A 25,486-nucleotide genomic window follows, 5' to 3' on the forward strand; every position below is an offset into this window, starting at 1 on the left:
TTACAATGAAACACTTAATCTCAGTCTCTGTAGTTTATCCATGAGAAGGTCAGAGGAGACTTGAACATGCTCTACACATACCTGTAAGGGAAAGAGGTGTCTGGTAGATGACTCTTAGCAGAAGAAGACAAAAAGATTCAGTGGCTGGAAGGCTAGACAAATTTAGACTAGAAATATTTTTGGTCAGTGAGGTTAATGATTCATTAGAAAAGTTTATCTGGGGATATGGTGAATCCTCCATTGCTTGAAGTCTTTAAATCAAGGTTGGATATCTTTCTAAAAGGCCTGGTATAGGTCATACAGCAGTCATGAGCTTCGGCAGAGTTACTGTGTGAGGCTCTTTGGCCTGTAGGAGACCACACTAGATGATCAAAACAGTGGATCTTTCCACCTTAAAATCTATGAATCTCAGGTTCCCCAAAACTTTGCACAATTTTCCAGCAAAAAGTTCAAAAATTATCGTTTCAGTGATGAAGAGGGAAAAATGCAATTGCAGAGAAGATGGTTGGCTTCAGGTGTTTTATTCTTGAACAGTGGGTCTCAAACTTTGAGATGGAAAGCAGAAAAATAATGGTATCATTAAGCTGTCTGTATATAAAGAAACTATTCTTTTCTTCACGTATCGGTGGAAAGTTGCAAGTAGAGCTCGTCAAGAGTATTTCAGCAAAACATTTTATTGGGAAATGCATGTTCATTGAAACCAAAACTTTTTGAATAAGTGTATCAGTTTAGCTGAAACTTTTTCATCTGGAAGGTTGCTCAGGTCCAGGATGGAATTTCTTGTCAAAACACGAGACAGACAGACACTCAATCCAGAATAGCCAGTTGAGTAGAGCAGGAATGAACTTGGTTCTCCCACATTTCAGGTGAGTGCCTGAACCACCAAGCTATTGGCTATACTGGAGTAGATATCTGTCAAATTTTTGTGTGTGTTTGTGGTAAATTTCGAAAGGCTATGATTTTGTGCCATGTCGAAATGAAAATAAATTTGGAAACCTCAAAATCTTTCACAAAATGGAAATGTTTTCTAATCAGTCATTCTTGCAATATCATAGTGTCGCAAAACAGAGTCAAGCTGGGATTTTTATATTGTCTCAGAATGGGTGCAGAAACTATTTGGGTTTGCTACTTCTTGACTTCCTGTGATCTGCTGCCCAGTTGAGCAATCCCCAAAGCAGTGATATTAAGCTAACTGAAATCTTTCTTGGCCCCAGATTCAGCCAGATATTTAGAAAGCACCATCTCATTCTAATTGGAGTCCCAGCTGAGTCTCCTGTTAACTCCTGCAGAAATTTTAGAATTGATGAACCACCCAGAGGTGGGCTAGTTGAGACGGCAGGGGATTTGCCACAGCTGAATGACATCACAGTGGCTTCTAGGAGTCCAGGCAGCTATTTTATACATAGGAGGAAATTCACAAAGCAGAAAGGTTGCAGAAAACAGTTTTTCCTCCTTTATACATAAAAGATGCATGATCTCCTGATGTCTCACTCCTACAGAGACCTCCATGGAATAATTATGTTCTGTGTCAGTGACACTTTCTTCTTCCTTGAGAGGCTGACAAAATGATTGCTGAAGGGTAGAATGCTTGATGCACCCAAGTCACTCAGCTAGTTCTGCCATGGTATAGACATTAAATGATACAAAGAAAATATTTGAGGTTGAGTTTATGCAATGGAGCATTTTCACTAATGAATGGGTAACAGAAGGGTGAAGATCATGGCACTTCAGCCAAAAATAATGCAAAAGTGTGTGTGTGTCTGTGTTTGTGTAAGAGAGAGAGAAATAATGCCAAAGTGTGTGTGAGAGAGAAAGATGTGACATTTGGGAGGCAGTAGCTGTCACTAGGTGCAATTGCACTTCCAGTGGTGATCGCTGGGTCCAGATACCTAGTTAGAGAGGTTGAAACAGTATGTGGCGAATGAATGTGCCTTATAAAAACAGCAAGTGGAGCATAACACAGCTTAATAAAGACCAGTGAAGAGCAAGACCACATTTTATGGAATTAAGGCATTTAGCATTGGGGGAAAAGGAGGAGGCTGGTAGGAGGAAGTTGTCTGTGGGGCTTTTGCAAATATGATACCAGGCTGTGTGAAGTCAGTATTAAAACAAAAAATTAATTCCCAAAATCCATAGTATAAAAACTCTGTAAACATATATTGGGGAAGGGCACTTCAAAAGGAGAGAGAGAAACCACAGCTGGGGCACATTTCAAACAGATATCTAAAACTTGGCAACAAGCTCCCTTTGCTGGGATGTGAAGAACTAAAATTAGTGTGCTTTACCCAAGCTGATCTTTCAGAGGTTTGATTTCTACCCTTCGACGCAGCTCCCATTAAAGTCCATGGGAGCTGCAGGTGCTCAGCACCTTTGAAAATCAGCTCCACACAGGAGGGGGAGGGATAGCTCAGTGGTTTGAGCATTGGCCTGCTAAACCCAGGGTTGTGAGTACAATCCTTGAAGGGCCATTTAGGGAACTGGGGTAAAAATCTGTCATGGGATTGGTCCTGCTTTGAGCAGGGGGTTGGACTAGATGATCTCCTGAGGTCTCTTCCAACCCTGATATTCTATGAAGCAAAATTAAAATCCCATGCAAAGAATTGTTACTACACTGTCATCCATGAAAATGGATTTTATTATAAGGGATGAAAAGTTTTGCTCAGGTAGTATCTAAGTCTGGGATTCCCACTGTTTACATATTAGTCTGCTTGCCTAGTATTTATGTTTTTTCTTCTGAGTGTTTTGGCAGTCCATTTCCTGTTTTATACAGGATGCTACTATGATGCTGCTAGTGACAACACTGGGGAAGGGGCGGGGGTGGGGGAGACTGAAGAATGTCTATGAATTTAAAAAAAAAAGCCCTGACCAAAGCCATTCTTTCCTACGTAATTGTCTCTAAGCCAGTAGACAAGATGTTAGCCAGCTTGAATGACAATGCAGTCTTAGATTTGGCTTCCAGTGGTAGGTGAGATTGCGACACTTAACAATTTGACTGCTGGTTCTCCAAGTTACATGCTCTGCTACTTGTCTCCCCTGAATATTCTACTTACACCCAAGGAGAGCTGGGATTCTGAGACATACCTGGTAAAGGGGATTCAAATTGCAGCCAAATGCATTTTCAAAATCATAAGGTTAAAGTTGATGCAACCCTCCCCCCCGCTTTTTTTTAAAGGAAACAAAACACCTTTGGAGTTTTATACGCTTTTCATGATTGTGAAATTGCTCTACAGCAGATAATGCCAGAAAAAGGAGTTTCAAGAGGAAATATTCTCTTAAAAAATATAATTATTACATTTGAGAAAAGTGATCGTGTGCCGGGATATGAAGGAAGCAATGAAGGGACAAAATAAATTTTGAGTTGATGTACTGTGGGTGCATTGGCCCTTTTACTGCAAGTGTAAAGAGAATGAAGAATTCCTAAAAGCTCTGTATCCAGCTGGAGGAGGATTTCCACAGTGGAAGACAGCCTTAGGCTGACCCTCTGAGGCCTTCTTACAAGTCCCTGTGTAGGAGGTGTGCAGGGGTGGGAGAGGCACCTCAGAGACAGGACCACAGCATCCAGGGCTGTGGCATTTCCAGGCAGTGCTGCAGCCTGGGAGGATGTAGTAACATAGACAAGCCAAGTTATGGTAAGGGCCAGAACAGCCCAGGACTGGGAGGATGTGAGGGGAGCTCAAAGGCATGTTAGTCCTCCCCTTCCCCAGGGCTGCAAGTTCTGTACGCTTAGGATATGTCTGCACTGTGCTCTAAGGCTGGTCTCTGACTCAGGCTTGGGACCAAGCCTCCTTTCCATCCACACACAAGTCATTCCAGCCCAGGTCAGCAAGCACTCAGGACACCAAGTCCACAAGTTCAGGTCCCAGAGACCCTTAGGATAAGTTTATGCTACATAGCCATGTCGGCACTTGTAGTGCACATGTAGTCTCAGTGAAAAGCAAGCTGTGTACAGACTGCAGTGTGTAGCTACACGTGTCTGTGAAAGACTCCAGCAGAGGGAAAGGTTCAACAGTTTCCTGCTGCTGCAGTCTTTTGTTGCCGTGAGGAAAGGCTCTGGCAGGGGGAGATAGCAGGGGATATCCTGTACTAGCACTTTCCCCATTGCTGAAGTCTTTCTTTGCTACGGGGAAGTGCTCCAGCAGTGGGGAGCTGGCAGAACCTTGCCCCGCTGCCTTCCCTTCCCCCCCACTGCTGGAGTCTTTTCCTGTGGAGGGGAGAAGCTCCAGAGGCAAGGAGGCAATGGGACACTAAACTGCTAAAAATAGAGGTGCGGCTTGGGTGAGTAGAGAGCCTGTAAGATATGTATTTGTAGATGTACCCATGCCCTTCAGGTGTGTCCTTACTCACCTCCCCAGCTACGCTGCTATTTATATCTGTGCTGGGGGGCCACGTGGGTGTGTACACTACGTGTTGCTGAAAGATGCGTACCCTTAGGGTATGTCTGCACAATGAGTGGCAGCCTGCAGTAGCGAGTCTTAGAGCTTGGGTTGGCAGACTCAGTCTCATGAGGTTTGGGCTATTGCACTAATAATAGCTGTGCAGACATTGTGGCTCAGGCTGGAGCTCAGGCTCTGAAGCCTAGGGAAGGGGATAATTCATTCCAGTGACTCAGGCCAAAGCTCATATGGGGAAAAACTGATGGAGTTAGCCAGACCACTAAATTTGTTCAGTTTTTGAAAGTCCATTTTCTCTTCATTGCTAATAAACAATAGGTATAAACGCCTTCATGTTCCTTTTTTCAATGTCAGGTCAGAAGATAAGACAAGGTGTGGAAGTATACACACATGCAAATTCTACCTAATGCTCTGGCTGCTTTATGTTGCTCTCCAGTAGTGCAAAGCAGCTATCAATACAACTTAGCTAGCTGCCTGAGGATTCAGCCTGTGGGTGTGTCATAAACAGATAGCTAAGGGTTAATGTTCTTTTACCTGTAAAGGGTTAACACAGGGAACCAAACACCGGACCAGTCAGGAAACAAGACTTTTTCAAATCTGGGTGGAGGGAAGTTTTGGGTGTGAGTTCTTTGTCTTGGGTCTGACCCTCTCGGCTCTGAGAGTGATCTTTCTATCTCCTGCCTTTCTAATCTTCTGTTTCCAAGTTGTAAGTAGAAGGATAGTAAGACAATAGGTTTATATTGTTTTCTTTTGTATTTACATGTGTGTAGTTGCTGGAATGTGTTAAATTGTATTCTTTTTGGATAAGGCTGTTTATTCATTTTTTTCCTTTAAGCAATTGACCCTGTATATTGTCATCTTATTACAGAGACTATTTTTAATGTCTTTTTCTTTCTTTTTTTATATAAAGCTTTCTTTTTAAGACCTGTTGGAGTTTTTCTTTAGTGGGGACTCCAGGGAATTGAGTCTGCAGCTCACTAGGGAATTGGTGGAAGGAAAAAGTCAAGGGGAAAATCTCTTTGTGTTAGATTTACTAAGCCTGACTTTGCATACCCTCTGGGTGAATGGGAGAGATTAGATCTCTCAGTACTTGTGTTTCCAGGACTGGAAGCAGGGAATCTCCTAGGATCGTCCAGGGAGGGGAGCCTGGGAGGAAGTAACAAGGAAACAAGAGGAGGGGGTTATTTCCCTTTGTTGTAAGACTCAAGGCATCTGAGTCTGGGGGTCCGCCAGTGAAGATTTTGGGGAGACCACAGTGAGCTAGGCACTGTATAATTCTTAGCTCGTGGCAGCGATACCAGGTCCAAGCTGGTAACTAAGCTTGGAGGTTTTCATGCTAACACCCATATTTTGGACGCTAAGGTCCAGATCTGGGAAAAAATGTTATGACATGGTGTGCAGTGGTGTGGAAAGATAGAATCCAGAAGCCAGTAGGAATATTATATTTTCCTTTTCTCTGCTAGGGGCTTTTAAGCAGAGAGGGTTTGGTTTTAAAAAGAACCAGAGAGAAATTTTTTTTCTGTTCTCTCCTGAGAGTAGCTTGCATATTAAGCAAGGAACCATTAAGGAACTATTAAGGGTCTTTTGTGAGACAATAGCACTCCGATTGAGAGTCAAGTACCCAGCACAATACACATGCAAATAAAGTGGTTTTTCTGGTTTACTTTACATTTAAAAGATTAGCTAGAGGAAGAAAGGGAAAAAGGCACTGTTGCTAGGCAGACCCCAGGAGGCAAGAGAGAACCTGCAGTTCAGGCAATAAACACCAGAGGGCACCCCAACACAAGAACACAGGAAACAGAATGTCACAAAAACCAGAAACAGTACAGCTGGAAGCAATGGAAAAACAGATAGAACTACTAAGAACACAAATGGCCAGAGATGAGGCAACTCACAAACAAGAGATGGAAAGGCTACAAAAACAAGAAGACGCCAAAAATGCAGCCCACCACAGAAAACTACAAGAAGAAGAGGTGGCCCACAAAATGAAACAAGCAGAAGAAGAGGCAGCCTACCGCCGAGAAATGGAAAAACAACAACAAGAAAGGGAAGAGAGGGAAAAACAGAGAAAACATGAACTGGAATTAGTACAGGCTGGGCAGCATGCTCCAGCCAATCCTAACAACCCTTAGCCAATTATGGTTCCACATCCCAAGAAATTTCCCACCTACAAGGCAGGTGATGACACTGAGGCCTTCTTAGAAAATTTTGAAAGGGCCTGTCTTGGGTACAGCATCCCTGAAGACCAGTACATGGTAGAATTGAGGCCACAGCTCAGTGGACCTTTAGCAGAGGTGGCAGCTGAAATGCCTAAGGAGAAAATGAACGACTATAAACTTTTTCAAACCAAGGCCAGATACAGAATGGGGATAACCCCGGATCATGCCCGTCGGCGTTTCAGAACCCAAAAGTGGAAACCAGATGTGTCATTTCCCAAACACGCCTACTACATTGGAAAGAATTATGAGGCCTGGATATCAGGAACCAATGTTAAATCCATAGACGAACTGCACCTCCTCATACAAATGGAACAGTTCTTGGATGGTGTTCCTGAGGACATAACACGGTACATACAAGATGGAAAACCCAAAAATCTCACCGAGGCGGGGGAGATTGGAGCCAGATGGATGGAAGTGGCAGAAAGCAAGAAAGCTACTGTCAAGGGGAACGAATACCCCAGAGGGCACACCGACAAGAAACCCTACAACTGAGGGCAGCCAAAGACCCCACCTACAACCCAAGGAAAGCCACAGACACCCTATTCTTCCACCTCACCAGTCTCCAGTAACTCACCTCGACCCAGTAACCAGTCAGCTGGAAGATGCTTTAAGTGTAATGAACTGGGACATATCAAGGCCAACTGCCCAAAGAATGCCAACTGAGTGCAGTTCATTACACCACCATCACACCAAAGATCCCCAGGCCCAGATGCCTCTCAAATACCCTTGGAGCGAAGGGAAAATTTGAGAGTGGGCGGAAAGGTTACCGCGTGGAGAGACACGGGGGCACAAGTGTCAGCTATCCACCAATCCTTCGTCGACCCCAAATTCATCAACCCAAAGGACCAAGTGACAATTTACCCCTTCATGTCACAAGCTGTAGACTTGCCTACAGCTAAACTGCCTGTCCAGTACAAAGGCTGCTCAGGAATGTGGACTTTTGCAGTCTATGACAATTATTCCATGCCCATGCTACTGGGGGAAGACTTGGCCAACCAGGTGAAGCGGGCCAAGCGAGTGGGAATGGTTACACATAGCCAAACCAGGCAAGCTTCCAGACCCATTCCTGTTCCTGAGCCATCCACAGACTCCCCGTCTGTGTTACCAGAGACCCAGACAGAGGTAGTGGACCCAGATTCCATGCCAACCACTGAAACAGCCATAGCACCTCCAGTCCCAGGCTCAGAACTGGAACAGCAGCCAGCACCAGCAATTGCAACCACATCTTCAAACTCAACGCCAGAGGGCGCCAGCAAGCCAGAACTGGTAGAATCAACAGACAGCCATACCCAAAAGGCTCAGCCAGAGCCTGAAATACCCGCAGGTGTACCAGCGGAAAGCGGTTCACCGGCAACAGAAACAACCCCATCACCTACATCGCTTCCAGAGGGACCAAGCCCAAGTCCACAGTCTGAGGAAGAACTGGTGACCCCAGCCTCAAGGGAACAGTTCCAGACTGAGCAAGAAGCAGATGACAGCCTTCAGAAAGCTTGGGCGGCGGCACGGAGCACCCCACCGCCTCTCAGCTCTTCTCACCGATCCCGGTTTGTTATAGACCAAGGACTTTTATACAAAGAGATTCTTTCTGGTGGACACCGGGAAAAATGGCAGCCGCAAAAACAGTTGGTGGTTCCAACTAAGTACCGGGGGAAGCTCTTAAGCTTAGCCCATGATCATCCCAGTGGCCATGCTGGGGTGAACAGAACCAAAGACAGATTGGGGAAGTCCTTCCACTGGGAGGGGATGGGCAAGGACGTTGCCAAGTATGTCTGGTCTTGTGAGGTATGCCAAAGAGTGGGAAAACCCCAAGACCAGGTCAAGGCCCCTCTCCAGCCACTCCTCATAATTGAGGTCCCATTTCAGTGAGTAGCTGTGGATATTCTGGGTCCTTTCCCAAAAAAGATGCCCAGAGGAAAGCAGTATGTACTGACTTTCGTGGACTTTGCTACCCAATGGCTGGAAGCAGTAGCTCTAGGCAACACCAGGGCTAACGCTGTGTGTCAGGCCCTAACAGACACTTTTGCCACGGTAGGTTGGCCCTCCGACATCCTTACAGATTCAGGATCTTATTTCCTGGCAGGGACCATGCAAAAACTGTGGGAAACTCATGGGGTGAACCACTTGGTTGCCACCCTGTACCACCATCAAACCAATGGCCTCTTGGAATGGTTTAATGGAACTTTGGGGGCCATGATACGTAAATTCGTCAACGAACACTCCAATAATTGGGACCTAGTGTTGCAGCAGTTGCTGTTTGCCTACAGGGCTGTACCACATCCCAGTTTAGGGTTTTCACCATTTGAACTTGTGTATGGCCACGAGGTTAAGGGGCCATTACAGTTGGTGAAGCAGTAATGGAAGGGGTTTACCCCTTCTCCAGGGACTAACATTCTGGACTTTGTAAGCAACCTACAAAAAACCCTCTGACACTGTTTAGCCCTTGCTAAAGAAAACCTAAAGGATGCTCAGGAAGAGCAAAAGGCCTGGTATGACAAACATACCAGAGAACGTTCCTTCAAGGTAGGAGACCAGGTTATGGTCTTGAAGGCGCAACAGGCCCATAAGATGGAAGCATCATAGGAAGGGCCATTCACGGTTCAAGAGCGCCTGGGAACTGTGAACTACCTCATAGCATTTCCCAATTCCTCACTAAAGCCCAGAGTGTACCATATTAATTCTCTCAAGCCTTTCTATTCCAGAGACTTACAAGTTTGTCAGTTTACAGTCCAGGGAGATGATGCTGAGTGGCCTGACGGTGTCTACTATGCCAGGAAAAAAGATGGTGGCGTGGAAGAGGTGAACCTCTCCACAGCCCTGGAATGTCTGCAGCGGCAACAAATCAAGGCACTGTGCACTAGCTTCGCCCCATTGTTCTCAGCCACCCCAGGACGGACTGAACGGGCATACCACTCCATTGACACAGGTAATGCTCACCCCATTAGAACCTCACCCTACCGGGTGTCTCTTCATGCCCAAGCTGCTATAGAACGGGAGATCCAGAACATGCTACAGATGGGTATAATACGCTCATCTACCAGTGCATGGGCATCTCCAGTGGTTCTGGTACCCAAACCAGATGGGGAAATACGCTTTTGTGTGGGCTACCATAAGCTAAATGCGGTAACTCGTCCGGACAACTATCGAATGCCACGCACCGATGAGCTATTGGAGAAGTTGGGACGTGCCCAGTTTATCTCTACAATAGACTTAACCAAGGGGTACTGGCAAGTACCGCTAGACGAACCTGCCAAGGAAAGGTCAGCATTCGTCACCCATGCGGGGGTGCATGAATTTAATGTCCTTCCTTTCGGGCTGCAAAATGCACCTGCCACCTTCCAGAGGCTGGTAGATGGTCTACTAGCAGGACTGGGCGAATATGCAGTTGCCTACCTCTATGATGTGGCCATTTTTCCAGACTCCTGGCCCGACCACCTAATACACCTGGAAAAGGTCTTTGAGCACATCAGGCAGGCAGGACTAACTGTTAAGGCCAAAAAGTGTCAAATAGGCCAAAACAGAGTAACTTACCTGGGACACCAGGTGGGTCGAGGAACTATAAACCCCCTACAGGCCAAGGTGGATGCTATCCAAAAGTGGCCTGTCCCAAAGTCAAAGAAACAGGTTCAATCCTTCTTAGGCTTGGCCGGGTACTACAGGCTATTTGTACCACACTACAGCCAAATCGCTGCCCCACTGACTGACCTGACAAAAAAGACTCAGCCAAATGCAGTTAAGTGGACTGATGAGTGTCAAAAGGCCTTTACCCAACTTAAGGCAACGCTCATGTATGACCCTGTGCTCAGGGCCCTGCACTTTGACAAGCCATTTCTAGTAATCACGGATGCATCTGAGCGTGGTGTAGGAGCAGTTCTCATGCAGGAAGCAACAGATCACAACTTCCATCCTGTCGTGTTTCTCAGCAAGAAACTGAGAGGGAAAGTCACTGGTCAGTCAGTGAAAAGGAATGCTATGCCAATTGTGTACGCCCTGGAAAAGCTATGCCCATATGTTTGGGGACGGCGGTTCCAGCTACAAACTGACCATGCTGCGCTAAAGTGGCTTCATACTGCCAAGGGGAACAACAAGAAACTTCTTCGTTGGAGTTTAGCTCTCCAAGATTTTGATTTTGAAATTCAGCACATTTCAGGAGCTTCTAACAAAGTAGCTGATGCTCTCTCCCGTGAGAGTTTCCCAGAATCCTGTAGTTAAAAAGCGTTCTTAAAATGTAAAAGCCTGTTACTTATATACTTACTGGTATATGTAAAGGTGCATGTGTTGTATTAATCTGCTTATTTTAAAGTTCAAGGAGGAAATCGCCGCCAGTGAGGTTCCCCATTGTCTGCAATTTGGGGGGCATGTCATAAACAGATAGCTAAGGGTTAATGTTCTTTTACCTGTAAAGGGTTAACACAGGGAACCAAACACCTGACCAGAGGACCAATCAGGAAACAAGACTTTTTCAAATCTGGGTGGAGGGAAGTTTTGGGTGTGAGTTCTTTGTTCTTTGTCTTGGGTCTGACCCTCTCGGCTCTGAGAGTGATCTTTCTATCTCCTGCCTTTCTAATCTTCTGTTTCCAAGTTGTAAGTAGAAGGATAGTAAGACAATAGGTTTATATTGTTTTCTTTTGTATTTACATGTGTGTAGTTGCTGGAATGTGTTAAATTGTATTCTTTTTGGATAAGGCTGTTTATTCATTTTTTTTCTTTAAGCAATTGACCCTGTATATTGTCATCTTATTACAGAGACTATTTTTAATGTCTTTTTCTTTCTTTTTTTATATAAAGCTTTCTTTTTAAGACCTGTTGGAGTTTTTCTTTAGTGGGGACTCCAGGGAATTGAGTCTGCAGCTCACCAGGGAATTGGTGGAAGGAAAAAGTCAAGGGGAAAATCTCTTTGTGTTAGATTTACTAAGCCTGACTTTGCATACCCTCTGGGTGAATGGGAGAGATTAGATCTCTCGGTACTTGTGTTTCTAGGACTGCAAGCACGGAATCTCCTAGGGTCGTCCAGGGAGGGGAGCCTGGGAGGAAGTAACAAGGAAACAAGGGGAGGGGGTTATTTCCCTTTGTTGTAAGACTCAAGGCATCTGAGTCTGGGGGTCCCCCAGGGAAGGTTTTGGGGAGGCCACAGTGAGCTAAGCACTGTATAATTCTTAGCTCGTAGCAGCGATACCAGGTCCAAGCTGGTAACTAAGCTTGGAGGTTTTCATGCTAACACCCATATTTTGGATGCTAAGGTCCAGATCTGGGAAAAAATGTTATGACAGGGTGGGAAACTTTGAGTAGTGTAGACCTGATGTAGCAGGTCCTGTCACCTGCTTTCCGGTTGGTATATGAATGCTGAGTCAGAGCAGGAGGGGAAGGCCTTGTGACCAGAGCACAGGAGACATGTCATCTGGGTTCTCTGCCAAAGACTTCTGTATAACCTCATCAAGTTGCTTAAGATCTGTGTGTTCCAACTTCCTCTTCTGTCAAAGAGGGAATATGTACTTCACAGCAGAGTTCAGACATTGCTTGTCACTGACAATACATTATGAGCTAGGTGAAACCTTCTTATGGGCTGAGTTAAAACCTCATTCAAACTGATGTATGAGTTTGAATTTACCCCCATTTAAGACAGTTGTAAGAGAAATTAAGGAGGCTCACCTAAAACAAAGCCTAATAGTCTGTCCAGAAGCTCACACCAGGTTGGTGGAGGTTTCGACTGGGTATTGCGACCAGGGGTGCTTGTTTGTGTTTTGGATGGAGTAGGGTGAGAGAGAAGACACAGAAACTGAAAATATACAGAGACAGCCAGTACTGGGTTTGTCATGGCGCTGGGCCCAGCCAGAGTCAGAAGGATCCACAGGCAGCCCGATCCCTGGCCGGCCTGCCCCTGCTCTGCCCCCGCCCCACCTCTTCCCACCCCTACTGTGGCCCAGCCTGCCCTCATTCTGCCCCTTCCCCTCTCCAAACTCCCTCCCCTGAGCTACGTGTCCTGGGGGACTGCAGCAGGGGTTGGGTCTGCCCTACACTCACTGGGCAGCGGGAGGTGGAGTGAGCCAGCCTCAGCCTGCTCTGTGCCACCAGTGAGTACTGAGGGGAGGTTCCCTAACTCCCCCAAAGTCTGGGAGCCAGGGGAGCAGAGCGGAGCAGGCTGGGGCTGGGTCACTCCACTTCCCATTGCCCCTTGAGTGAGGGGTTGGACCTGCCTTGCAGTCACCGGGCGGCAGGAAGTGGAGCGACCAGGCCCCAACCTGCTTCACCGACTCGTACTGGGGGCTGGTTTCCACCCTGCCTCCCAAGCCTGGGGGAGATGGAGCAGTGGGGAAGGGGCATGGGATGAGGATAGGGGAAGCGGGGACAGGGGCTGGAGCCCAGCATGTGCCATCCCTTTGGCAGAAACTGGGGCTGCCCTGTTAAGCAGGCTTACTGAACCCTCACCCTAACAAGCCCTACCTCTCCTGCATCTGTACCATCCCGATGAGCCCCCTCAGACAGCCTCCCCACTGAGCCCCAATCACCTGGACCCCCACCCAAATGAACCCCACCTCCCCTGCACCTAGACCCCTCCGTTGCCCCAAATGCCTCCACCTGGATTCCCTGCAGAGTCCCATTGCCCCTGCACCTGGAACCAGGCAATGAGCTTCTGTGCATCCAGATCTCCCACTGAGCCACCCGCAGCCAGATTGACCCACAGCAAACTTTCTTACCCCCACCTGGATCCCCCCACACTAAGTCCCTCTGCACTTGGATCCTGCTGCTGGGCTAAGCCTGCTCATCCACACCTGGTGCGCCTGGCACAGGGGGGCAGGGGCCCAGGGTGTTTCTGGGGCAGGCCTGGCCCTTGTACTGTGTCAGGGTCGGGTGCAGCCTTACTGCTGAGTCCTTGTCCTGGGGTGGGGAGGAGCGAGGCTGCAGGGTGATCTCCTTCCTCCATGCAACCAGTGGCCTGTGCTCCCACTGCCATGCTGGAGCCTCCACATTTATTTGTTGACAAATAACATTTGCAGAATTTTAAAATATTGTGCACAGAATTTTTAATTTTTTGGTGCAGAATCCCCTCAGGAATATGGGGTGCTGTGCAGCTGTGATGGTGGGACTGTGAGAGAGATGATGGGCAGTGGGAAGGTCTATGGGCAGGGGGCGCTGGGCGAGTGGTGTGGTGTGCAGGGTGCTGTGCAGTTGTGGTGGGAGGCCAGCAAGGGAGGTCTCTGGGAGGGGTGGGGGCTTGGGCATAGCAATCTGTGGTGGAGGTCTCTGGGTGATGGCGCACTGGGCATAAGGGTGGGGCACTAGAAAAGAGAGGCAGTGTGGTGCTGGCTCACCCTCAAGGGGAAGGGGCATGCTGGCAGCACAGGGCTGGGCAGGCCAGTGTGCATCTGGCAGCTGCAGGTTTGTAAACAGTGCCCTCCTGCTGGGCTGCGTGGAGCGGGGCTGCTCCCGCCCTGCTGTGCCTCATTGCCCCCAGCCTGCCCTTCACTCTGGAGACTGACCATCCTGCCCCCCCTGCACCTTGCTCCATGGGGTCCCACAAATATGTTTGGCGCCGGGCCCACAAAAAGTTAATCTGGCCCAGGCCAGACAGCCTGAAGGAGCAGCTGAAAGCAGTTTGGTTGACTCTGGAAGAAACCTGGGAGGAGGTTTTTAGATTAGGGGTACGGGCTGAAAAGGGTGCTCCTGGTGTGATCAAAAGAGGTTGTTTCCTGCTATTTGATTTCTTCTGCATTCAGAAAGCCTGGGCTTTGTATGTTCTTTGTTTAAAAAAAAAATTAAGAAATGTGTCAGAGTACTTGACTATCACCAATTTCTGCTCCTAACAGGGCCCCAAACTTTGACTAGCTGCTCGGGTCAAAAAGGGGCAGCAGTACTTTGAGATCTTTAGGACAAGGCACTATCTACGTGCCAAGTGTTATTACTGATACACACACTTTGTTCAATGATAATCTTCTCTTGGGGGAAAACATATCAAAAAATTCTTCTAGTCAATGTTAGAGCTAATTGAAATGTTCTGATATTGAAATTCTGACTTTTTTTTGAATTTTTATGGAAAGCTAATTTTTCACATGTTCAGTTTTTTATTCACATTCTCCAACCAACTCCTGTACATATGTATACCCTCTGCAGTCTATAGGTTCCAGCCATGGGTAGCGCTGACATTGCCACTTTAAAGTACTGAGGAAGGTGGCTGCCTATGATTAGAGCTTGCTGGAAATTTTTTTTATGAAATGCAAATGTGCTGAACCTGAAACGTTGCTTGGAAATCTCTGGTTGATAAACTTTTGGTGAAACCAAGGCAGAGTTCCAGTGGATCCCTGCCAGCTTGCTGGGCTGCTAGGGAGCCTGGTGTTCCAGGCTCCATGGATCTGGGGTAGCTCTGCTGTGCGGACTGTCTTGAGATCAGGACCCCAGAATACCAGGCTCTGTGGCTTTAGGGCAGCCCTACCATGCCAGGGCTTCCAGGCTCCCTGCCATGGTGAAAGAGCCTGGGAGCTCTGGCTTTTATGGGGCTCAGCTCCTGACTTCACAGCAGGTAGCCTGGAAGTGCTGGGAAGCTAAATGGTTGGTTTATGAGGTGTAGAGTAAAAGTCATCAGTGTAAGGAAGGTCCTGTGCATAATTTTGCTCCATTAAGGACTGAAATGGGACTGAAGTGATGCAAAGGACTTTGTGCTGGGCTTCTGCTCTGGACAGACCCTTTAGTGAGTGTCCACATTTCCATGCACACATACACAGTATCACACACTGCATGGTATAAAATACTGTGCTGTAAAATGTCCTGTGACTTTTTGTGAAGGACACTATAAATATAGGCTTAGATGTTAGACAGTGGTGCAAATAGACATCATTTCTTGCTGGTACTGCACTCATGGGAGGGACACAAGGGAGGACATGTGATGTGATGACCCTCTGCCTTGCCCCCAGCCTGGGCCCCCCACACTCTCCTCATCCCCTCCGACACTCCGCTTACCTGTCTAAAATTTAAACATGCCGTTGCAAAATGATGCTTTGGGCCCCTAGTGCCACCTGTACTTCCAGGTGTCACTGAGGATCCAGCAGCACCCCAGATTGTCCTTCCTATCTTTCTTCCATTTAAGAAGTTTTCAATCACCCCACTTTCCTTTAACACATTTATGTCCTTATGTCCAAACTAAGCTTCTGCCAGTTTGCCTTTATCTAAGTATTGCTCTCCGCCAGGCACTAGGAAAGCAAAGATGCTGCGCCATCTGGGTTTGATGGAAAAGAGGCATAGAACTGTGTGGGCTATGTATGTCTTGATAGAACTACAGCCCAAATTGTTTTATTATTTTCCTCAGCATGACATACAGGAGGGGCAATCAAAATCAGCCTGGCAGAACATGCATGAGAACTGTCTCTGGACAGATGAGCAGTTGATCAAAATCACATTCTCTGATGTCTTGGGGCTACATTCTGTTCCCACTGAAATCAAAAGAAGTTTTGCTATAGAGTTCAATGGGAACAGGCTTTGACATTTGGGAAGGAAAGAACAAAACCACTCAAGCAAGGGCTTATACCACAGGTATCAAAGGCTGCTGACTCGTGAGAAAGTCAGCAGACATCTGATCTTTGTCCATTGCAAGAGAGAAATCAGCAATCAATGAGGCTAGAACAGTGTCTATACCATATCCAACTCATAAGTCCACCTGTAAAGGATCAAAGAAATATGAAGGCTCCAGATTACCTTAAAGTCCCCAATCCCTTGATTAGAATGCTCCTATTAGTATATGTTCATAGTTCAGATACTGGAGCAGGAAAGAGGCAAAATGGAGATGTTTCCAGGCCAGGGCCTTTTAGCTTCTGCCAAGTAAAGGGAAATCTTTCTCCCTGTGAAAGATGGTGTTTGGAGTCACATGGGCAAGTTACATGTCCATCACCCCCACCCATATTCTAGTTAGAATGTTCACAAAAAATCCATTAAGTGTAGACAGGCATTTTACGGGGTCCATTGTAAGTGAAGTGTTCCTTAATGGACCATTCAGCTTGACTTGTCTCTTCATGTGCTGGCTAAATACCTTGTGGGCGTTACCACAGGAACAAACATGTAGTACGCATAGCTAATATTCATGACTTCAGATACCAAGATGAATATACATGCATAAAAATAGCTTAATTATAAGTACCAGCTATTTTACCTACATGACTGTTCCCAAGAGATTCTGAAAAATCACACCACCTACCTGAGACCCTATGTGTTAGCACCATGCCCCACTGGAGTTTTGTTATCTGTTATGTAACAACAGAGATGGAGCCAGTGACATGACTCTGTTTAGCCTAAAACGGCAAGGCTAATTTTTAGCTGTTCAGGTGTTACTGCACCTTTAGTCAGTGAGGGTATAATGACCAGCACACATTCAGGTTAATGGACTTCAGCGTTCCTTTGCAGTTAACTTTTTAATGTTCATAAACCTCATATGTGCTGAGGTGGTTTAAAGCATAACACAGGTTTTTAGGTTTGCAAATCTGTGAACCTCTGCCTCTTTGAGATGAATGTAATAGATAATTCAGACCAATGGGGAGAAATAGAATCAAAAACACTGTTTAAACTCCTTCCTTCCTCCCCCCCCCCCCACTCCCCTCTTAAGGACTCCTGACCAGCTTAACAGCACAATACAGATGCTAACAAACTTTAAAAAGGCCTTTGTTTAAGTTTGTTAGCATATGTATTGTGCTGTTAAAGCCATATAAAGAATGAATACCCTCCCTATTAGTGTTCTGCTCCTTTAAGAAGCAGAGTGCATTTCCCCCACCCCCCAGGTGGGGGTGGTAACCCCAAGTCTTTCTGGTACCCTGTACCAGCTAAAAATCTCTTGCTGGTACTGTGTACGGTAGAGTACCACCCTACTTGCACTAGGGATGTTAGAGTACTCGGTATCCAATGACTACACCAATATACTAGTCCTGTTTAGAAAATCTGATAAATTTAAAATTACTTAAAAACAAAATTAGAACTTTCACTCAGTTAACTTAATCTGGTGATTAAGTGTAAACAGAGTGATTTTTTTTTCTAACAGCTTGCAGAGTAATATGTCGCCTTTGAAAAGGGCTGGGTCTTTATCTGAAAGTTATTTATTTCCTCTGGCATGAGAGAGCCTCAAGTAGTATGAGTAATTGGTAGTATGAGGTGCAAGTAGTATGAGTAGTGAATGGATGGCTTACACTGTCATACGTGATGAGACACTACACTACACTACATGCTGTAGAAAATGTTCCATAATAGAAACTGAATCAAACATTCAGATTCCATGTTGTGTCACTGTGCCAAGTGAATTCGGTTGCTGTAAATGCACTCTAGCACATCAGCAGAATGACACAGAGAACTGTTAGTTAAGCATTCAACAGGAAATAAGGTCATATGGAGTCTTAGACATCTGTTCTCTATTTCTTAGCTTTCCTTAATTGAAAAAAATGTTTGGTCAAGGAGGGTTCAGTTATATAAACAGAAGGTTACTTACTACTCATGCTGGCTTTCCCTTGGACTTTTTTATTTTATGTAAGATTCTGTTTATTTTGTCTCAACTTGAATGATTCAGGACATGTCTGTTTTTTTGGGATTGTTAGAATGTTGAAATGATTCCAGGGAGCAGGCTGTATGAATAGTGTCTGATATTTCCTACAAAAAGGATAAAAGATTCCACATTTTAATGTCCAACTGAATGTGTTTTAATTGAGCTTTCTCCTCTTAGTACAGCACCTAATTAGGCCTGTGAGCTCTCTGTTCTGAACTCTTTTAGACAACAGTGGTCCCGCGAGCTAGCTGTAATGCCAGTGCACAGAATAACATAAAACAGAAGGCGGGGGGGGGGGGGGAGGGAGTAGGTAAAGAGCCTCAAATCTCTGAAACAGGAGTGGGGGAAAGGAATCTATCTATTGGTTATAAATTATCAAATCTCCATATATAAATATCATTACATTATGCCTTCTTTTATACAAACAATAATTTTGGGACATGAAAGTATAGGTCTCAGGAGGATTAGATTCTCACCTGAGACACTGAGGCTGTGTTGCAAGGTTCTCTGCCGCAGTGAATCCAGTGGCCTGCATAGAGCTCATTGCAGGAAAAGGACCATAGTGTGGTACTACTATATATTTCTGAAGAACTCCTCTAAAATCCTCTAAGGCTGTTGCTGAAGTTCAGAAATAGGAAGGGATGAATACCTGAGTATCTCAGGTTAGGATCAAGTTCATTCTCTTCCTAGGGACTTATAAAAAGCCATCACTTCTCTGAAGGTCCATCTGTTGACTATTTCCTGAAGTATGAAGACTTTGAAGTCTACTGACAACTTTTGGCTGGACTGGATGAGCTGCTTTAATAATCTCTGATAATATGCAATTTATGTTGGGCTCTAAAATGTTTTTGGTATAATTCCTTATTGAGATGGCGGGATCAGAACTGAAGAGAGCACTTGAAGTGAGAGCAACCATTGGTCTATATAACAAATTGTAATATTTTCATTAATACTTTTTTCCCCTCATTCTCTATACATCTGAATAACATTTTGGTTTGCATTTTTTGACTGCTGCTGCATGTTGACTAGAAGTTTTAATTAACTGTCTACAGTAAAGGCCAGATCCTTTTCCTGAGTGGTTTCAGTTAATTTAGAACTCAGAAATGTGGTTACATAGTTACATAGACTAGTTACTTGCCCAACTGAGTTAAAGTTTTCTAATAAAGTACGTATCAGCAATCCCCACTGGCCAGCTACCTTCTCATAGTGTATTAGCCATATAATTAGCCTTAGTATGTTTATCACTTTAATGCAGAAAGTTACACAAAGCTGGACTAAATAACTGGCGCTTCAGTCATGTGATGTATAAGAGCTTTGCAGGACTGAACTACCCTCCCCCCCAATATATTGATTCTATGGGGCTGCTAACCTACAGAAAGCTAGAGCTTCAATTATACAGAACTCAGGAGCTTCACAAAACCAAATCTCCAGCCCTATGGAGTTTTAAACCACCACAGCAGGGAAATTCTAGCTGTCTAGTTCTTAGCAGCTCTTTGGAGTCAGAATTACAGAGGCAAATAGCCTTTGGGTAGCTGATTGGCACTGAGGTGTATGCTCAGAATCATTTAAACTTGCACACATTTAAAAGTCTGAGGAGACTCACCTAATAATTGGAATCTTCTGAGATCTTCAGACAGGCAAGGTTGTACTACATTCATTTTTTCAGTCTATAAAGCAACTTCCACCACAGATTTTTCTCTAACTTATCTCTTGGGTGCCTTTCTTAACAGTCCATTCAAGTTCATTCTTGTATAAATAAGCAAGTCTTTCATTTACTAGTCTTTCATTTAGGATTAGAGATTTCTACATTCATTTGGACAAAAACGATGAAATAGGAATAGGTGAATCTGTCTGGATAAAATTAAAAAACAACCAAAACTGGATCTGAAACCAAACAGAATCTTTTCTACCATTTAGACAAATGTGTTTACTTCTGTTTTTAAATGGGAGTTACATTTCCATTTTTCACACACCTCTGCACTTCCTGATGGTTGCCAGGATTGCAAGTGGAAGTAGCAAAATAATATGAGAAATGTTATTCTTTTGATATTTTCTGTCTGTCAGAAAATGGAAAATGCTGGGATATCTCTCAAGGAAAGTCTTTTCCTGCTAGATTTCTTGGCTGAGTAAAGCCAAGTAACTTAATAGTTTTATCTGTTTATTTTTTCACAAGCCTTTCCTCTCCACCCTTAAAGGAGCCATTTGAATAACACTTGAAATAACACTACCCTGTTCCAGGATTTCTGGTAGAGCTACTTGTGGGAGAGGGAATGTGGTCCGCTGAGGGAGAGGAAGTGGCCTCAGAGGGCAGTGAGAGTTTGGGGGAAAAACAGAGACTGCTCTGGGCCTGGGTCTAGATTTCCAAGATCCAGGGTGGTCTGGAACTCTCCTCTCCCCTCAGTGACTGCACTTCCACCCCCTCGCTGGTTCTCTCAGGGTGAGATGCCAGTGCTCAACAGAACCCTGATCCCTGAAGCCACAATAGGGGAAAAGACTTGCTAAAAATACAAACAGTAGACTTGATGAGAACTTCACAGCATGCTTCCTATAGGCCTGATTCTGTAACCCTTACTCAAGTGTAGTACTTACTCTCAAACACAGTAGGGCTGCTTGTCTGAATAAGGTTTGCAGAAACAGGCCCTGAATAATTGAAAATAATTGCTTGTCTGTGTCTCTGCTCTCTTTCCTGGCTGCTGGCTCTGACTCTTTGCTTTCTCATTTCCTAATCTCCTGGCACCACTGCTGACTATGTTATGACATCTTCCAAGTTTTAGTTGCAGGCAGGAGGGATGTGTGTGTGAGGCTAGTTGAACATGAGGACTTCCTATGAATGTATCAATTATGCAAGGCTATTGGTCAGTATGTTGATGTCCGCATGCTGAATATCACCAGTTGGAAAGTATAGAATCATGGAACTGGAAGGGACCTCAAGAGGTCATCTAGTTCAGTTCCCTGCCCTCTTGGAAGGACTAATTATCTAGACCATTCCTGTCTAACCTGCTTTTAAAAGTCTCCAAGGATGGAGATTCCACAACCTCCCTAGGTAATTTATTCCAGTGCTTAATCACTGTGACACTCTACCTCGGGGGAACACCCTACATCCTATGTTCATCTTTATAAAATGATTGTGTGATATCCAATGCAAAGTCTCTCATGTTGGGTGTCTTCGGAAGGCTCATGATGCACAGAGCATTGTTATAGTGATGTCACAGTAATGTTACAATAATGTTATAGTAAGTTTATAGGTTATAATTTCATGTATATAGTTATAAGGCTGAAATTGTATCCTAATGGCTTAAAGCAAACCCAGGCAAAAACTCTCCAAGAGCAGAGAGGCAGTTCACACCTCATCAGGGCAGGTATGGGACAAACCCACCCCAGCCTCACAGGAACAAAGGACGCTGGCCTAGACAGCAACAAAATAATCTGTTAGACTCTCAAGGGAGTCACCCCCCTTCCTTTGGTCAGTTTGGAACAGTGATGAGGTAATGATCACCTGACTCTGAAGGAGGGACCAAAGCCAAGAGGGAAGAAAGAACATTATAAAAGGAAGAGACGTTTGCCATGCTCTTTCTCTCTCTTACACCTACAGCTACAGACACCATGATGGAAGCACTGATCAAAGGGGAGAGTCTGGTTTAAAGGCAACCAGCCAGCCTGTGGTGAGAAGCGTCTAAGTTTGTAAGGGCATTGAAAGTGTTAAGATCAGCTTAGAATGTGTTTTTGCTTTTATTTCATTTGAGTAAATCTGACTTGTTATGCTTTGACTTATAATCACTTAGAATCTATCTTTCATAGTTAATAAATTTGTCTATTCTACCTGAAGCAGTGAGTCTGGTTTGAAGTATGTCAGAGGCTCCCCTGGGGATAACAAGCCTGGTGCATATAAATTTCTTCATTAAATTGATGAACTCTCATAAGCTTGCAGTGTCCAGCAAGCATAACTTGAGACTGCAAGACAGAGGTTGTGTCTGGGACTGGAGATACTGGCTGGTGTCATTTGGTCACACAATCCAAGGAGCAGCTTACATGCCAGAGGCTGTACATGAACAGCCCAGGAGTGAGGGTTCTCGCAGAAGAGCAGATAAGGCTGGCTCCCAAAGTCAAGGATTGGAGTGACTTAGCAGATCATCAGTCCAGATAACACCAGAGGGGAATGTCAGAACCACCCTGACAGGAAGTTTTTTCTAATGTCCAACCTAAACCTCCTTTGCTGCAATTTAAGCCCATTGCCTCTTGTCCTATCCTCAGAGGTTGAGAAATTTTTTTCTTCCTCTTCCTTTTTGCATACTTGAAAATTATCATGTCCCCTCTCAGTTGTCTCTTTTGCAGACTAAACAAACCCAATTTTTTCAATCTTCCCTCATAGGTCATGTTTTCTAGACCTTTAATCATGTTTGTTGCTCTTTACTGAATTCTCTCTAATTTGTCCACATCCTTCCTGAAATGTGGCATCCAGAACTAGACACAATACTCCAGTTGAGGCCTAATCAGAGTAGAGATGAATTACTTCTCGTGTCTTGCTTACAACACTCCTGCTAATACATCCCAGAATGATGTTTGCTTATTTTGCCACAGCGTTACACTGTTGACTCTCATTTGAGCTTGTGGTCCACAATGTCTCCCAGATTCCTTTCCTCAGTGTTCCTTCCTAGGCAGTCATTTCCCATTTTGTATGTGTGCATTGTTCCTTCCTAAGTGGATACTTTGCACTTGTCCTTATTGAATTTCATCCTATTTACTTCAAACCATTTCTGCAGTTTGTCCAGATCACTTTGAATTTTAATCCTATTCTCCAAAGCACTTGCAACCCCTTGCAGGTTGGTATCATCTTCAAACTTTATAAGGGTACTCTGTATGCTATTATCTAAATCCTTGATGAAGATATTGAACAGAACCAGACCCAGAACTGATCCTGTGGGACCCCACTCATTATGCCCTTTGAGCGTGACTGTGAACCACTGATAAATACTCCCTGGGAACGGTTTTCCAACTAGTTTTGCACCCACCTTGTAGTAGCTTCCCTAGTAGCTTCCCTAGTTTCATTGAGATGGTATCAAAAGCTTTGCTGAAGTCAAAATATACCATGTCTACCATTTTCCCTCATCCACAAGGCTTGTTACCCCTGTCAAAGAAAGCTGTGAGGTTGGTTTTACACAATTTGTTTTTGACAAATCCATGCTGACTGTTACTTATCACTTTATTATCTTTTAGATGTTTGCAAATTGATTGCTTAATTATTTGCTCCATTATCTTTCCAGGTACAGAAGTTAAGTTAACCAGTCTGTAATTCCCCAGGTTGTCTTTATTTCCCTTTTTATAGATGGGCACTATATTTGCCCTTTTCCAGTCTTCTGGAATCTCTCCCGTCTTCCATGACTTCTCAAAGATAAATAATGCTATACCTCTGAGCACAAGTACATGTGGCTTTATTTTTTCAGAGCTGCTGAGCCTCCACAGTTCCCTTTGACAAATCAGGACACAATTATTTAATACCTAAAATATGGAATTAAGACTGTATTCTTAGTCACCGAAACTTGAAAAGTTAGGTTTAAGTTTCTTGTTTTTTATGTACATCAACATTTCTACAATTTGAAATTTTGTTGGTGCGAATGTTAGCAAAATACAGTAGATGGCTCACTAACTGAGGTTAGTTTAATAAAAAAACTAATTTTTGTTTTGGAATGAAAGAAAACTTGCCTTTGGCAGAAGTGGAAATAAGTTTATAAAGATTAGATCATCAGATCAGGGAACGGGAACAAATGACCTATATAACTGGTGTAAAAGAAAAGACTAGAAAAACATATTCTAAGTATTGAATGTTTGAGGGAATATGCAATATAAGCAGTTCACAAACAATATATGGCCCAAATGCTATTGACTCATGAACAAATTTGATAAATAACGAGTTAAAAAAAGTATTTGTATAGATTCTTCACGAACAGAAAAAGGGTAAATTTCATCTAATGTGTTGTTGTTGCAGGCCAGTAAGCCTCACTTTAATATTGTGCAAATTGGTTGAAACTATTGTAAAGAACAAAATTGTCTGATGAACATAATTTGGGAAATAGTCAACATGGTTTTTGTAAAGGGAAATCCTGCCTCACCAATGTAATAGAATTCTTTGCGGTCAACAAGCATGTGGACAAAGGAGATCCAGTGGATATAGTGTATTTAGATTTTCAGAAAGCCTTTGACAAGATCCCTCACCAAAGGCCCTTAAGCAAAATAAGCTGTCATGGAATAAGAGGGAAGATTCTCTCCTGGATTGGTTACTGATTAAAAGAGAGGAAACAAAGGGTAGGAATAAATGGTCAGTTTTCAGAATGGAGAGAGGTAAATGGTGCTGGGCCCAGTCCTATTTAACATATTTATAAATGATCTGGAAAAAGGGGTAAACAGGTGGCAAAATTTGTAGATGATACAAAACTAGTCAAGATAGTTAAGTCCTAGGCAGACTGCAAAAAGCTACAAAAGGATCTCTCAAAACTGGGTGACTGGGCAACAAAATAGCAGGTGGAATTTAATGTTGATAAATGCAAAGTAATGCACATTGGAAAACATAATCCTAGCTATACATATACAATGATGGGGTCTAAATTAGCTGTTACCACTCAAGAAAGAGATCTTGTAGTCATTGCGGATAGTTCTCTTAAATCATCCACTCAATGTGTAGCGGCAGTCAAAAAAGCAAACAGAATGTTCGGAATCATTAAGAAAGGGATAGATAATAAGACAGAAAATATCATATTGCCTCTATATAAATCCATGGTATGCCCACATCTTGAATACTGAGTGTAGATGTTGTTGCCCCATCTCAAAAAAGATGTATTGGACTTGGAAAAGGTTCAGAAAAGGGCAACAAAATGATTAGGGGTATAGAATGGCTTCCGTATGAGGAGAGATTAATAAGACTGGGACTTTTCAGCTATTAGCCAGGATGGGCAGGAATGGTGTCTCTAGCCTCTGTTTGCCAGATGCTGGGATTGGGTTACAGGGCATTGATCACTTGATGATAACCTGTCTGTTCATTCCCTTTGGGGCACAAACTAGACCCCCAGAGATAAAAGGCTATCAACACCTCAGCCAGGTGTCAACAAAATCAAATGGATTATCACCTGGTTGAGTGGCCAGTCTTTGGCAGGAAAAAGGATATGAGTGAAGATTTACAATTTGACAAAGAAACAGCTGGGGATTTCCATCCACACAGACTTTGTCTCCTGAACCTCAGCTGGAGATGATTCTCAAAAAAGGAAAAATATAAGATGGAAAGCGCAAAGGCTCCAAATTATGTCATCTTCCCTTTTTTTTCTATTCATGGCATCCACAACACCGGAAGAACAAAGAAAATAGCTTTGGACTGGCGGAGG

The 25,486-nt window shown here is 44.4% G+C and overlaps 1 protein-coding gene across 1 annotated transcript in view; it reads left to right on the plus strand.

The window, feature by feature from the left end:
* The first annotated feature begins 4,128 nt into the window (after positions 1–4,128).
* PLA2G4A (phospholipase A2 group IVA) overlaps positions 4,129–25,486 on the plus strand; it is a 307,311-nt gene continuing 285,953 nt past the window's right edge. The window contains exon 1 of the mRNA XM_050961422.1: positions 4,129–4,275. The gene's annotated coding sequence lies outside the window, so the exon portion shown is untranslated. The remainder of the gene's footprint in view (positions 4,276–25,486) is intronic.

This window comes from Gopherus flavomarginatus, chromosome 7 (assembly GCF_025201925.1).
Source record: "Gopherus flavomarginatus isolate rGopFla2 chromosome 7, rGopFla2.mat.asm, whole genome shotgun sequence".
NCBI lineage: Eukaryota > Metazoa > Chordata > Testudines > Testudinidae > Gopherus > Gopherus flavomarginatus.